This window comes from Octopus sinensis, linkage group LG15, assembly GCF_006345805.1.
Source record: "Octopus sinensis linkage group LG15, ASM634580v1, whole genome shotgun sequence".
NCBI lineage: Eukaryota > Metazoa > Mollusca > Cephalopoda > Octopoda > Octopodidae > Octopus > Octopus sinensis.
In genome coordinates, this window is record NC_043011.1 from 32135671 (window position 1) to 32150931 (window position 15261).

General features: G+C 37.8%; 1 protein-coding gene across 2 annotated transcripts in view; it reads left to right on the forward strand.

Moving 5' to 3' along the window:
* Nucleotides 1-1036: 1036 nt before the first annotated feature.
* LOC115219898 (E3 ubiquitin-protein ligase Praja-1) overlaps nt 1037-15261 on the forward strand; it is a 45847-nt gene continuing 31622 nt past the window's right edge. The window contains exon 1 of one of the 2 annotated variants that reach the window (XM_029790205.2): nt 1037-1144. The gene's annotated coding sequence lies outside the window, so the exon portion shown is untranslated. Of the gene's footprint in view, nt 1145-3708; nt 3849-15261 lie in introns of those variants that run through there. The other variant, XM_036509605.1, reaches the window with a different exon arrangement.

Genomic DNA, 15261 nt, shown 5'->3' on the forward strand with positions numbered 1-15261 from the left:
TTTGCGGTGCAGTTTAACCAAAACCGGGTATCTTATAGTCGTGATTCATATCGAGCCCTTCTGGGTATTAGCGCGCGTCTACGATGAGTCTACGATTTTTAAAATAATTTACCATCATTTTTTCCATTTTAATGCATTTTTTCGCTATTATATAAGGGAATTAACTCTCTAAAAATGTCTACGATGAGTCAACGATTTAAAAAAAAAATTACCATAATTTTTTTTCCATTTTTAATGCATTTTTTTGGCTATAAACTCTCTAAAAATGCTTATATAGTTATTTCCCTTACAAATCCGAGCAACGCCGGGCGATACTGCTAGTCAGAATATAATAATGGTTTCAAATTTTGGCTCAAGGCCAGCAGTTTTAGGGGAGAGGGGTAATCGATTACATCTACCTCAGTACTTGACTGGTACCTAATTTCATCGACCCCGCAAATTGAAAGGCAATCAATAAAATACTGCTTTTCAGCCTTTCGGAGTGTATGGATAAGGATAATTTCCAATCTCAAGAAATCACTCATGTATTCATACATTTACAGAAGAAAATATAAGCATAGCTTAAAAGAAATATATTCCGATATTTTTCCATTTTATTTTCGTTGTCTGTCACTATATAAACACACAAACACACACACACACACACACACACACACACAACACACACACACATACACACACACACACACACATATATATATATATATGCGCACGCACACACACACACCTTTCGCCAGCATATATTAAATACCTTTTTTATTATCAATTTCTCATCATCCACTTAAAATAATAAAAATGTTTATCTTCTTTTCATATAAACATAATAATAAAAAAAAACCCTCAGTTTTACCCATCTAAGATATATGAAACTATATTTAGATATTAATAAATTTCAGGTTTCCTACTTAAATCTGAGTCAGTAACACAGGGGAAAACTTATATACAATAAACGTTTCCACCGTTAATTGTCCAGGTTAGAACCTGACATCTCCATCATTCAATGATGTAATGTTTTTTTTTTTCTTCCCTCCCATTAATGATTTCAAACCGGATGTTGTTCCGGTTTAGCATCTGTCTCTTGGAAGAAAGTCATCTATTGTCGTGGATATAGTCTTACCGTAACGCATAATTTAAGCGAAGCGTTGTAAGTTTGATATTTTCTCTAAATTTACCCTGTGCACAAGAGTGTCAGCTTGTATTTTGATCCCTTTATCTGTTGTTGTTTTGGCTTAGCACTTAGTTAAATGTTGATAGTTCGCATTGCTTTTATTAATGGCTGACTCCATCCACCAAACCTGGCGGCTGCTTGTTTTAGCATCAAATACAACTTGTTAGTCATGTAAATGGCCCAGCGTGCACATTACTGAATGCTATATATTGTCACAGTGTTATTCGATCTTTATTATTAAGGGTAATTGATTGTTGTCATCTCGTGGAATATATCTAAACCGGTATGTTTGTATGTATGTATATATATACATATATACATATACATACATACATACATTCATCATATATATATATATATATATATATATATATATATATATATATATATCCATCCTTATGTATGTGTATGCAAACATACACGTACATAACGAACACGTATGTACGTCTGTGTAGATGTGTTTGTTGGACGAAGTATCTTTTACACTATCCTTAGATTTGACACAGATCTTGTGAGCAAAATTTTGCAGATAGCAACATAGTGTGGGATTGTGCCTTATAATTCAAATGTCCCAGGCCTGTCAAGCATTGTGCCATGTTAAATTCTGTCTGAGAGTTAGGTTAAGAGATACAGGTGTCTCTAGAATACTCAATCACTTCACTATGATGTAATGGTTTCGGTCATCGAACAAACGAACTGGAACACCTCGCCAAACATCGATGCCAGATCCATCGTCATATACATCCTGAATGCATCGCCCTACGTAAAGGCTGGTGTATGTAGCTGGCTTCTCTGTATATATCTAGCATAAATACTTGGCAAGTTGTCGTTTAGCTCCGTGTCCGTACCTATCGAGCAGATCTACGGTTACACATTTTAAAAGATGACCATTTCTTTGGACAACTCTTTTCAGTGTCTCCTATTTCGTTGGGCATATTTGACTGTTCTTTCTAGCAGGTTTACCGTCTACATCGAGGACTTCCTCGAAAATGAGTATTTTTCTGATGTGCATACATGTTGAATGCGTTTACAAATGTATCTAATGTGTATATAAGACATCGCGTGTAGACAGGTGTCTAGAATATGTTTAATGGCAGGTATAGAACATGTATCAGGTCTGTGATTTATGTGAATGTTTGTGTAAATATTGTGTACATAAATGTATGTAATATCTGATGTATGTTACTCAGCATATAGAGACAAAAGACGAACGAGCAATAAAATGCAGCTACAGTTGCTATTTACAAAAATCTAAACCATTTCCAACCGCCCCGCCATCACCTTTTCTGTGACCGTCCGAAGAACCTGTTATGTGTTCGCTCCACTTATTAGAAATAGCAGCTAAATTTCCCTCAAATTATATCCCCACCGTCTTTTTAAATAATGATATCCCAGATAAAAGTTGGGATGACCACGACTAGAATGACTTTGATAATATAAGTTTGATCAGCATGGTTTCACTATGCGATTAAGTCACTCATTGCATGACTGTTTCCTTATAGAAGTCTGTAAATATATAGGAATATATTGCAGGTTTGCTGTAATTTGTGGTTAGTTTCTTTTATATTAATCTCTGCATAATATTTGTTTTTATTTATTTATCAGTTTTGGAAGCACACACACACACACACACATACACACACACACACATGGATGCACATGCACACAGATACTCGTTTCAAGTTAATAATTCCTTCCATCGTAAACTCAATAGTTTCTTGCTATTTAAAGGATCGCAAATGGCAAGGTTGAAAGGGTCGCAAATAGCCAGAAACACTGAGTTGCGACGTACTGAATCATCAGGTTCTGATGGATAAACTCTAATGCGTGTATTGAGTACTTTTCTCCCGTCTGTACACACACACACACACACCACATATGAGAGAGAGAGAGAGAGAGAGAGAGAGAGAAAACTTATGGGTTGCTGCCATTGGGCATATGACGTTTTATTTTCATGTCTGTTTTTAAGAAAATGTGTTTGTAAGTCAGTTTTATGTTAAGCAGTTAATTTTTTTTTTTCTGAGAGTTTGTCAGGTTAATGCGGAGACTGCTTCAATGCACCTAACCAAAATAAATAGACAAATAAAAATAATGCCACTCATACTGCACCTCAATGAGGATACGGTTGTACAACCTGCTCAGAAATAGCAAAAACCTCCCTCAAATCCCATAAATCAAATCTAACCTTGAATAATTATGTGTTACCTAGGTTAATGAAGTCTAGCAAACACACACACACACACACATACGTGTGGGTGTGTACATGTATACACACGGGCTGGTCACAGTTGGAGTGTGTTTGATTACTGGCCTGCTTTCAAAAAACCAGCCTGTGGTTATATAGCTACCAACAACAATAACAGTAGCACCACCAACAATTTTGGCTTTGTTCCCATTCTCTTCCACCCCAAAGAAACCACTGCATATACAGTTATGCAATGTTATCACAGACAAGACTGAAGCGTGACAGTCATGATTGCGGAACTGGTAGCCTGCTCGTAAAAGTTTCGTTGGTGCACCTCTATTAGTATCAATAAGCAGACATGTTCACACCGTCTGTTAGCAGATGAAGTTACCTTTTGCGACGAAGCCGGTCATAACCGATGCACAAATCTCAGTTTTTGTTATTCAACCCTAAATCTTCTACTACAATTCCAGTCACATCTAGGATGCATTATAGGTATATTAAATTGATCGATACATTATTTATTGATTACCGATAAAACTCAGAGCATAAAGGGCTGTGACTAAATACCTCATGGCATTTTGTCTGTCGCACTAATGACTCAGCCAATACACCGCTGCGCTAACCAATGATTAAAGGTATTCCAGAGCTGTGACCTTTCCTTCTTATCTTTTCAGGTTTAGCATATTCTGGATTACGTTATCTGAATGTCCTTTCTATGTTAAAATAGCTGAGTGTAATTTAAGGTAAATTAAGCTGCAGTTTGTTGTAGCATGTCAAAAACAAGTACAATATATAAGATGAATTTTTGTTTTTTCTAAAAAAATGATATTACACTGGGTCCTATATGCAAAGTTGCATTAAATGTTACGTGCTTTAGTGTTCTAAACATTTTTTCTTCCTAGATATGTGCTACAGAAATCGGGGTGCGTCTTTTCTGCTATCAAATATGGCATACACACACAGACAAAGATGTTGTTGGCTTCTACAAATTTCATCTCTTTATGCATGTGCATAAGTTGATATTTGTAGTGATAAAAGGAAGGACAAAAAAATTTTTTAAAAACATAGATGGAAAGGGAATTTCAGAGAGCTACAACCTTTGGGAAGAATTATTCTGAAACTCGTTTAGGGTAGTAGTGATTTGTGGTAGTGATAGGGGTGATTTGTGAGATGCAGTAAAGATGACAAGTAGCAGAGATTGGTGAACTTGGGTGGAGGTAGTATGCAGCTTGCTAGTTTAGAAGTGCAGAGACTGTTGCAGTAGTTTGTGGTGGGAGAGCCAAAGAGGAGAAATGATGTCTGTGGGACAGTGATTTGTAGAACATTGATAGAAAAGGCTTACTAATGAATTAGACAGCCTTTTTGTTTTATAAAGTGGTTGGTTTACAATGATTGCTAACCATGAGTTGCATGACCATTGCCCTAAATTTGTTTCTCAAAAGCGAGTTTCAGGAAAAAATTTCTGGGGTTCTACAATATAAAGTATCTTTGAATAAAATTTGGCATTCATTTATTTTATAAAACAAATGCTGTTCACCATTTTAAACAAGTTCTGTTTTATATATGTGTGTGTATGTGTGAATATCTTCTTTGTCTAAAACAAGTTTTGTTTCATTTAATATCTTATTAAAATTAGGGTGGTGGTGATAGTGGTAGGATTGTCTGTAAACTATAATTGTAGGTTCTGTAATTTTCGGAAAATGGGTTCCATGAGTTCTTTACCAAAATAAGTGCCCTAAATATTTTAATAAGAACTTAATGTGATTAACCCTTTAGTGACTAAATTTCTGCCTTAGCGTTTTAATTTTGAAAATTATCAACAATTACGAAAGGTAATGAAATAACAGCTGAATTTGATAGCATATAAGAGGCACAGTTTTTCCTCAAAAGAAGTTTCAAAAAATACCATCTAGGGCCCTAAATGTGAAGTTGGGCCTCCTATAAGCTTTAACCCTTTAGCGTTCAGATTCTGTCAAATGTGATGCTTATTTATTCATATTGCTTTGAATTAACCTTACAGTATCTCATAGCTTTGAGACTGTAATGACGTGATCGTTTACTTTTAGAATGACATTGTAGGGTGTGTGTGAGAGGCTGGATATAGCCAGTTTGAATATAAAAGCAGGTGGAATATTTTGGCCAGATTAAATACTAAAGGGTTAATTAATATGCATTGCTAAAATCAGAATGCATTTAATATGCCCATGTGTCTTTTCTTCTATAAAATATGGTATCTTAATTGATAAAATGCAAATGTTTATTGAAAGTTGATATTATCTATCATGTAATAACGATTTTTCAGTTTCAAATTTGAATTTAAATATAAATATTTTGATATCGGATATTTCAAGCAGGATAGTGTTGAAAGAGTTAAACCACTCCAGTTGATATGTAAATATGTTTTATGAAAGACTCTACAGCCAAAGAGGGAGCTTCTATTTGTTTATTCAGAGTATTTTAATTACTTGGTTCAAAAGATGTGTGTACCAGTGGCCTAAATAGGCTCTTTGAGAATGGTGAGATTGAACAGTTAATGTTCCTCATAAATAGCTGCAGTAAAAAAAAAAACGTGGGCAGGAATAAATTTCCAAGGGTTTGGCAATCTGAAAATGAGAGACTGGAGAAAGTAGTTAGTTAAGGGTCTGCAAGCTAGGGGTATGGACTCAATATGGGTGATGAAACTCAAAGGGACAATTGAATCAAGAGTCTGAATGGAGTTGGCACTAGGCTAGCACAATTTTGAGAAACAAAGCCCACTATAGCAGTGTTAGAAAAAAAAGATCGAGACAACAGCCTTTTGTGGGCTGTAGGTTGGGAGTGTAGTCGAGCGTGATATCATGCCAGTCATCTTTTAATATGATCTAAGACATAGAAAAATTGTGGCCCACAGGGCTCTCTGACTGGCACACCTAATGAAACGATTATGTTGAATTATTTTAGTAGTGCAGTCTGTCCGATGATGAGTCATGTCTCATGCAGTTTGCTTTTTAACCCTTTAGCCTTCAGATTACTCTGTCAAATGTAATGCTTATTCATTCACATTGTCCTGAATTAATCATGCATTACCTTGTAGCTTTGATATTTCAATGACGTGATTGTCTATTTTTGCAATGACATTGTAGGATAGGTGTGAGAGGCCAAATCTAGCTGGTTTGAACGTAAAAGCAAGTAGAATATTTTGGCCAGATATGGCTAGTTTAAATGCTGAAGGGTTAAATAAAAGTTGCTTATGCCTGGCTTAGGATATCTGTATGTGTAGAAGCAAGCACTGCTTCAGATGTGGAAACAGTAATTAATTGAGTATTAGGCTTAATAACTGTTAGGGGCTGACATTTTTGCTGGCCCTTAAGAGGAATGCCACTCTTTGTTATGCAATCTTACATCATCATCATTGTTTAATATCTGCTTCCAAGCTGGCATGGGTTGGATGTTTTGACTGGGGACTGGCAAGCCAGAAGGCTGCATCAGTCTGATCTGGCAGTGTTTCTACAGCTGGATGCCCTTGCTAATGCCAATCACTCCAAGAGTGTAGTGGATGCTTTTTACATGCCACCGGCACGGAAGCCAGTCAGGCAGCCTGGCATTGGCCACATTTGGATGGTGCTTTTTATGTGCTACTGGTACAGGAAGCAGTCAGGGCTGGGGTGGGGGTACTGGTATCAACCACATTCAGATGGTGCTTTTTACATGCCACCAGCACGGAGCCAGTCAGGCGGCACTGGCAATGACCCATGCATGAATGGTGCTTACTGCATGCCACCAGCACGGGAGCCAGACAGGTGGCACTGGCATCGGCCACAACTACAATTTCCATTTGATTGTGATTTGATTTGATTTTGATTTATTTGACTCTATAGGTCTCCTCAAGCGCAGCATGTTGCCCGACAATTCAAAGGTACTTTTTAAATGGGCTGGTTATGCTCACTGGTGTTGTCTACAGATGTGATCTTACTTTACTTGCCAGGTCTTTGTGCATACAAAAGACAAGCCAGAAGAATGTTTGGTCTTCTTGAATCGTGTCCAATCTAAGTTAACCCTTTTGAATATAAAATGCCATCAACTGAGAATGTTTGTGCTCTTGTTAGCTTTAGCTGTTTATGGTAATTCCACAGCTGTGATGGTGGCAAAACTGATTGAGTTAGGACCTGATTAGATTAGAGATCCTTTCTCCTTGTATGTTAAAGTATTGATTTCTTTTATCTTTCACCTTTAATTGTTCCAAGGGATATCCTGAAGGGATATTTAGTCAAACAAATCAACCCCAGTACTTATTTTTAAACATGGTGCTTGTTTTCTTGGGGTCTGTTGTGAAACTGCTGAGTTAAAGAGATATAAATAAACCAACATCTGTTATCAAGCAATGATGAGGGACAAACACAAAGATACACTCACATACTTACACACACACATACACATATGTTGCAGGCTTCCACACAGTTTCTGCATACTGTATTCACTCACAAGGCATCAATCATGCTGGAGCTATGGTTGCAAAGCAAGCTTCTTAACCATCCACTAGGGACCTACTCTACTATGTCATAAATCGGTTCATTCTTGCTTTACAGAAGTCCAATAAAAGGAAGTTGTTGTTTTAGTAATCAGTTAAACCTTTAGTTGTGTCCAGCAAATCTTCTTTCAAAACCACTTGCTTGCAGGTTCCATTCATCTCTTATCTCTCAGAATGGTAGCTTCCTATCAGATTGTATCATCATGGTATTTGCTAATGGTGCTTTTTCTGCCCTACCCTGAATCACCTCTGGTGTTCCTCTGGGTTTGATTTTTATCTTTCACCCTCTTCATCATCATCATTTTTTAACATCCACCTTCCATGCTGGCTTTGGTTGGACGTTTTGACAGGAGATGGCCAGGCAGGAACCTGCACCAGAGTTCTGTGTTTGTTTTGGCATAGTTTTTACTGCTGGATGCCTTTTTTAATACCAACTATCCAGAAGAGTGGACTGAGTACTTTTTATGTGGCACAAGCACAGGCGAGGTCAGTTTTGGCATGATTTTTACAACTGAATGCCCTTCCAAGCACCAACCATTTGCAGTGTGGACTGGATGCTTTTTGCGTGGCACCAGCACTAGCAGGGTCACCAAGTAACTTGCAAGACAAAGATCCTTTGAGAGGCGAAGTGGCATTATATACACCAATACGTATGTACCAGGTTGTCCAGCAATGCCCCCTCTTATGTTGATGACAAAACCTTTTCATTCCTCCTTAACTTTTCCCAGTCATGCATAATCCATATGCAACCCATACACCACATATCAAACCTCCATTGATTCCATGAACAGATTTCCTTGAGAGCATCCTTCAGTGGGTCCTTTCTAACAGTGTCATTTTTGACAACAAATAACAACTCAAGTACTGCTCCTGCCATGAAAACACCATTGCACATCTCCCTTCACTGACCATGAGTGACACTCAACCCTCACTGGTACTCCAAATACTGGGCTTCAACTATCACCAGTGATCCCTTCTTAGTAAAAACACATCCTTGGAAGAGCCAGAACCACGTTTCAAATGCTCGTTCGTCTTCACAGGGCCAGAAAATCTTTCAGCTGCCAACAGACTTTAGGGGGCCCGCAGTGAAATGCTGCTCCCACATCTGAAATAGTCCTGCTGCTAAGCAGAAGCTTTCTAGGGTACATCAAGAGAAGAGCCACTTGACACCTTAGAATTGAATTACTAACAGTCTCTTAGTCTCTGACCCGCAGACATGCTGTCTCATCTCTCTCTGTCCTTTCTATCTCCTGTTCTTCAGAGCTAGCTGGTATTGTTTCTCTACCGTTTAGGTATCTCCTACCCACTCTCCTTTGCACCTCCTGTCACCCTTGTTACATCCTCCTCCTAAACTAACCTGACACTAACCACTATATTCACTTATTCCTTCTCAGAGTATCAGCCCTGTGCTTATGTCTATCTGCAAGTTTTGACCTAGAAGAGTTTAAATTAGGGGTTCTCAACCATTTTTTTTTTTTATCTATAGACCCCTTTGATTACTATTTTATTCTGGTGGACCCCCATAGCCATTCAATGTTTAAAAACTAGTTTTATAGAAACTTCTTTCAAAATTCCTATTTTGTTTTTCTCACATTAACTTGTTTAGGCTGAACTACAAAAAATGTTAGAGAAAGAAACCTTGTTGTTTCTTGCAATACATACCATTTTATACATCTAAAGCAAAATTTTTTCAAGGACTCTTAAACTAATATTGTAGATCCCCAATTTACTATTCTGTTGTGGTTCCCCAAAATCTTATATGGACCTTTAGGGGCTGTATGAACTCCCGTTAAGAAGCCTTAGTTTAAATGAAGTATCACTGGCATCAGACTCACCAGTCTCAGAGAACCTTTTAAGATCATGGGCCTGCCCCTTACTATGGACCTAGCAAGTAAAAGAAAATGTCAAAAGTATTCTTATATAGGTGCAGTTGTGGCTGTGTGCTTGAGAAGTTTGTTTCTTAACCATTTGGTCTTGGGTTCATTCCCACTGTGTGTTACCTTGGGCAAGTGTCTTCTTGCTATAGCCCCGGGTTGATTGAAGATTTGTGAGTGGATTTGGTAGATGGAAACTGAAAGAAGCCTGTCATAGACTATTTATCTACCAATGCAGTATTTGAACACTAATTTTCACTCTTTGATGCTAGCGTGTTTGTGGCACATAAAAAGCACCATTTGAGTGAGGCCGTTGCCAGTACTGCCTGACTGGCCCTCGTGCCGGTGGCACGTAAAAGCACCCACTACACTCTTGGAGTGGTTGGCATTAGGAAGGGCATCCAGCTGTAGAAACTCTGCCAGATCAGCTTTGAGTCTGGTGCAGCCATCTGGTTTGCCAGACCTCAGTCAAATCGTCCAACCCATGCTAGCATGGAAAGCGGATGTTAAACGATGATGGTTATATATATATATATATATAGAATGGTTGTATACTGTCAATCTAACAAGAATGTGTCCAGGGAAAAAATGTGTCAAAGCTATCAGGAGGCGTTCGATGCTTCCTAGGGCTATACAGCGGTGGTGTACCCCCTACTGTCACGTTCTTGTTAGATTGACAGTATACAACCATTCTATCGCCCCACCACCGTACATGTCTCTACGAGAGATTTAGAAATTCAATATTTCTTATTTTGATAATCAGTGAATAGACTTCACTGAATATACATATATACAATTACGAAGTCGAGGCAAATATCACCAGCTGACCGGTGTCTGCTACTCTAGGCCGATGAAGGACAACGATCCTGAAACACGGTGTCCCTAGATGCAGTTCCGGCGGCCGGGGGTGTTTGTCTCCCCTTCGTATATGTATATAAGGACACAGGGAAAAAATGTGTCAAAGCTATCAGGAGGTGTTCGATGCTTCCTAGGGCTATACAGCGGTGGTGTACCCCCTACTGTCACGTTCTTGTTAGATTGACAGTATACAACCATTCTATCACCCCACCACCGTACATGTCTCTACGAGAGATTTAGAAATTCAATATTTCTTATATATATATATATATATATATATATGTGTGTGTGTATCATTGTTATATTTGTTCCCACCATTGCTTGACAGCCTTTGTTAGTTTATGTCCTTGTAAGCTATCAGTTTGGCAAAAGAGACTAGTAGAATAAGTACCAGGCTTGAAAAAGGAAACAAAACACACCAAGTTCAATTTGTTTGACCTTCAAGGCAGTGCCCTAGCATAGCCCACTCCATGGGGTTAGTGTTAAAGATAAAAAAATATGCTTAAAAACAGTGAACAGTGACTGAATATATATATGCGACTGAATACAAATGTTGAGTCTAAAATTAATTATAATTGTATTGACAGTAACCTCAGTGTTTTGCTGGCTATATGACTTATTCAAAATGTCAGCTTGAATAAACCACACATGAAAGAGTGCTGAAAAGTTCCTGGCTTTATGTGAAAGAAAATACAGGAGGATCAGTTAAATATGATTTTATTGAATATATTCCCCTTCTCAGATTCACACACTTATTCCAGTGGCCTTTCAGTTTTTCTAAGCCCTGCAAAAGAAATTGGATGGTTGGGCCTCCAACCAGGCCTTTTCGTGATACTTTTAGAGCCAGGAACTTTTCAGTACCCCCTCATAGCCTGTGATATTTCAAAGTAAATGTCAATCAAATTATAATATATGTTTCTCTTGCACTGTCACTTTGACAGAGTGTGAGCATCTTGAGAGAAAAGTTAGGCATAAGAGACATCAGATGTGATGTGTAAGAGAGACGACTGTACTGGTATGGTCATGTGATGCGTATGGACGAGGACAGCTGTGTAAAGAAGTGCTGAACTCTAGCTGTGGAGAGAACCTATGGTAGAGGTAGACCCAAGAAGACATGGGGTGAAATGGTGAAGCATGTTCTTTGAACTTTGAGCCTCACAGAGGCAATGACTAGTGATTGAGACCTTTGGCGATATGCTGTGCTTGAGAAGACCTGTCAGATAAAGTGAAATCATAGTCATGGCTAATATTGGTATCATGTAACTGGCATCCATGCTAGTGGCACATAAAGAACACCGTTCAAGCGTTGGGCCTCATGGAGGCAAAGTGGCTGAGTTCCTTTCGAGTGCTGGGCCTCATGGAGGCAATGACCGAGACTTTTGGCATTATGTCTTGTTTGAGAAGACCCATCAAGCCAAGCAAAACTGCAGTCGTGACAGATACTGGTGTTACGCAAATGGCACTTGTGCTGGTGGCACATAAAAACATCCATTACACTCTCGGAGTGGTGGGTGTTAGGAAGGGCATCCAGCCATAGAAAACTGGAGTATGGAGCCCGGTGCAGCCTTCCAGTTTACCAGCCCTGGTCAAACCGTCCAACCCATGCCAGCATGGACAACGGACGTTAAATGATGATGATGAGGAGGAGGAACCTCTGTTTCATGTTGTTTGAAACTATACTTTCAGTTTTTATAATTTAGTACACAACCATACTCATTGATGATTGTGTACATGCAGTTACATGTGTATATTTATGTGAAAGTGTCATCATTATTTAACATTCATGTTTAATGCTGGCATGGGCTGGATAGTTTGACAGGATCCAATAGGTCCAAGGGCTGCATCATGCTCCAGTGACTGCTTTAGCATAGTTTCTATGGTTGAATGCCCTTCTTAAAGGGGGCAGAACCCCTATGAAAATTCATAAATTTCCAATGTTGATGAAATTTCAACCACAGGTAATTGACATTCATCAAGAAGTATCCCCAAAGTTTCCGCTTCTCATGAGGGTTCTAAGACCTCCTAACGGGAGCCTTAACTCACAAATTTTAGTCATTTTTTATGACTAAAAGTACTGAATAGATCTTTATGAAATCTGGAAATTATATTCTATGCATAAGGGCAGTTTATGTTTGAAAGTAAGTGGAGTTCATTAATGAGGCAATAACCCCCTTGAAAATTCATATATTTTTGCTGTTGATGAAATTTTAACTATAGATATTAGACACAAATGAAGTAATATTCCTAAAATTTCAACTTCTTAATGGGGCCTAACACCCACAATTTAGTCATTTTTCCTTAGCCAAGACAAATACAATTGTAGTCTTGGAAGCTGTGAGTCACCCGAGCATACAAGATGAGTATTGTTTGTAATTCAATGGTACAACAGTGTAAGAGTTTGCTTTGAGATATATTTAGATTGTGATTTCTGCAATGTGGTGCATAAATTATCAAGTAAAGGAGAGGCATTTTTATCTCCCCTGATTCAGTTGCAAAGTGTTATCTCTCTATATATAAAGCTGAAGTTGTCTGTGTATGGCAGGTTTGGTAGCCTTCAACTAACACTATCTCCTCCGAGACCCTGTGGCGCAAGTTGACCGAAATTGAGAGTATGTTAGAAGAAGGCTTGCTCTTCCTTCCGAAGAAGAAAAAATTCAAATCGGACCATGTTAATACCAAAATTATTTACATCGAAAAGGTGCTTTTTTTTCTATGAAAATCCCTATTTTTTTTACGATGTTTTGACTGCAGTGTTGCCATTTTACGGTGTATTTCAACCAGAAAAATGTTCACTTAAAGAGAATAACAAGCTACATAATGCAAAATTTTTACTTTTCAAAAATTCCAATTCTAAAGGGTCAAAACAAACCCGAGCAACGCCAGGCGATACTGCTAGTTTTGAGTAAAGTTATTTGGTTGCAGACCTCCTTCGAGTCTTTTTATTATCACTGGGTCAGAGATAACCCCCAGATGGTAACATTGATTTAAAGGCCTTTCCAGATAAGTGATTGGTCATTCAAAGAGATTTATAGATTGCAAATTTATTCTGTTCAGTTGCTTATCGGCATAGTGATCATTGGCTAACTCCAGAGATGACACTTTCATTTCTCCTTAGCCCTCACATCACACAGTTGTTAATGTCTATTTGGGTTGAGTCACACCCTTCCAATAGCTATAGATCCGTAATGCATCTTACGGCTGTGCTGGTCACCTTTATGATGAGGAATCTTACATTGGGGAGTGGTAACGACTAGAGTAGGGTAGCTGACTGCTTATTGTGATCATTCATCTTTTGGTTTCCTGTAGCTTTGCTCTCTTTTACAAACCCAGTGAACATTCATATATTTCTGATTTCAAAGAAATTTCAACAATAGATATAATTAACAATTCAACTTCTCTGGTTGACTTTAAGACACCCCTGCCCAATAGGAGCCTTAACTCCCACATTTTAGAGCTCCGTGTGCTCCATTTTTCAAGAGCAAAATCCTTTGAATAGGTTTTATAAAATTCGGATTTTGGAATCTGGGTACAGAGATGAGTAGTATGGGATAAATATGTCATGATTAGAATTTTTTTAGGGTGTATAAAGAGGGAAAGAACCCTAATTAAAATTCTTAATCTCCAATGTTGATGAAATTCGAATCGTAGGTATTCCAGTTCATTAGAGAAAATATAAAAGAAAAGTCTAATTCCATGTGACACGGGCAATGCCGGGTATCTCTGTTACTTAGCCATAAAATAATATTCAGTCAGCTGTGATGTTTCTAAAATACAACACATAAAAACCTAACTGTATATCTTTTTTCTACCCCTCTGAAGAGATTTTGCCTAATATAATGATTTTAATAATTGCTATTTAATCTGTTTAGGTTTAATTGAAACAGCTGTAAGAGACTATGTTTGATTTTTGCAGATAATAAATTTTTATTAAATGGTGTATCTCCATTTTCTTATTTTCTTCATGTATATATATATTATATAAAATTCGTTCTGTCTGTCTGTGTGTGTGTCTTCCAGGATCTCAGGCATCCTCCATCCAATTGCGCTCAAATTTGATATGTAGATACTGACGGTATCAGGATGTGTATAAATCTTGAAAAAATTACAAAAATCGATTCCAGGTGAGAATGCGATCGATAAAGTCATGGCAACGTGCATTTGTATGCACAAGTACATCAGCTGTTGCGATCAATACTACACGTGCACGAGAAAAATGCACGTGCAGTTTAGCACAAAAAAAGCTGACTGGCTTGAAATAATGCCACAAAATGTGCAGTATATTTAAGAAACCAAAAAAGTAAGATGCAAAAGATATTTTCTTCAAACTTGGCTTAAAGGAAGGAAAGACTATTTGGTTTCTCAACAAGTTCTTTTTCTTTTGCCTTAACTTCGTTTAACAAAACCAAAAATTTTATTGAAATAAAGGCATGCTTAATTATTTTTTAATGAAAAGAAAACACTGATTGCTTTTTATTCAGCAGATATGATTCAGCATCGTCCATTGGATGGGGGGCATTTTGCTTGTGTGTGTATATATATATATATATATATATATATATATGAGGTACTTTTGGTAGATCATTGTGTAGTATAACTTTAAGGAATGTTGTTGTGTAAGGCCAGGAGCAATGACCTTTTCCAACTTCCGCTTTTTAAAATGTCCTGG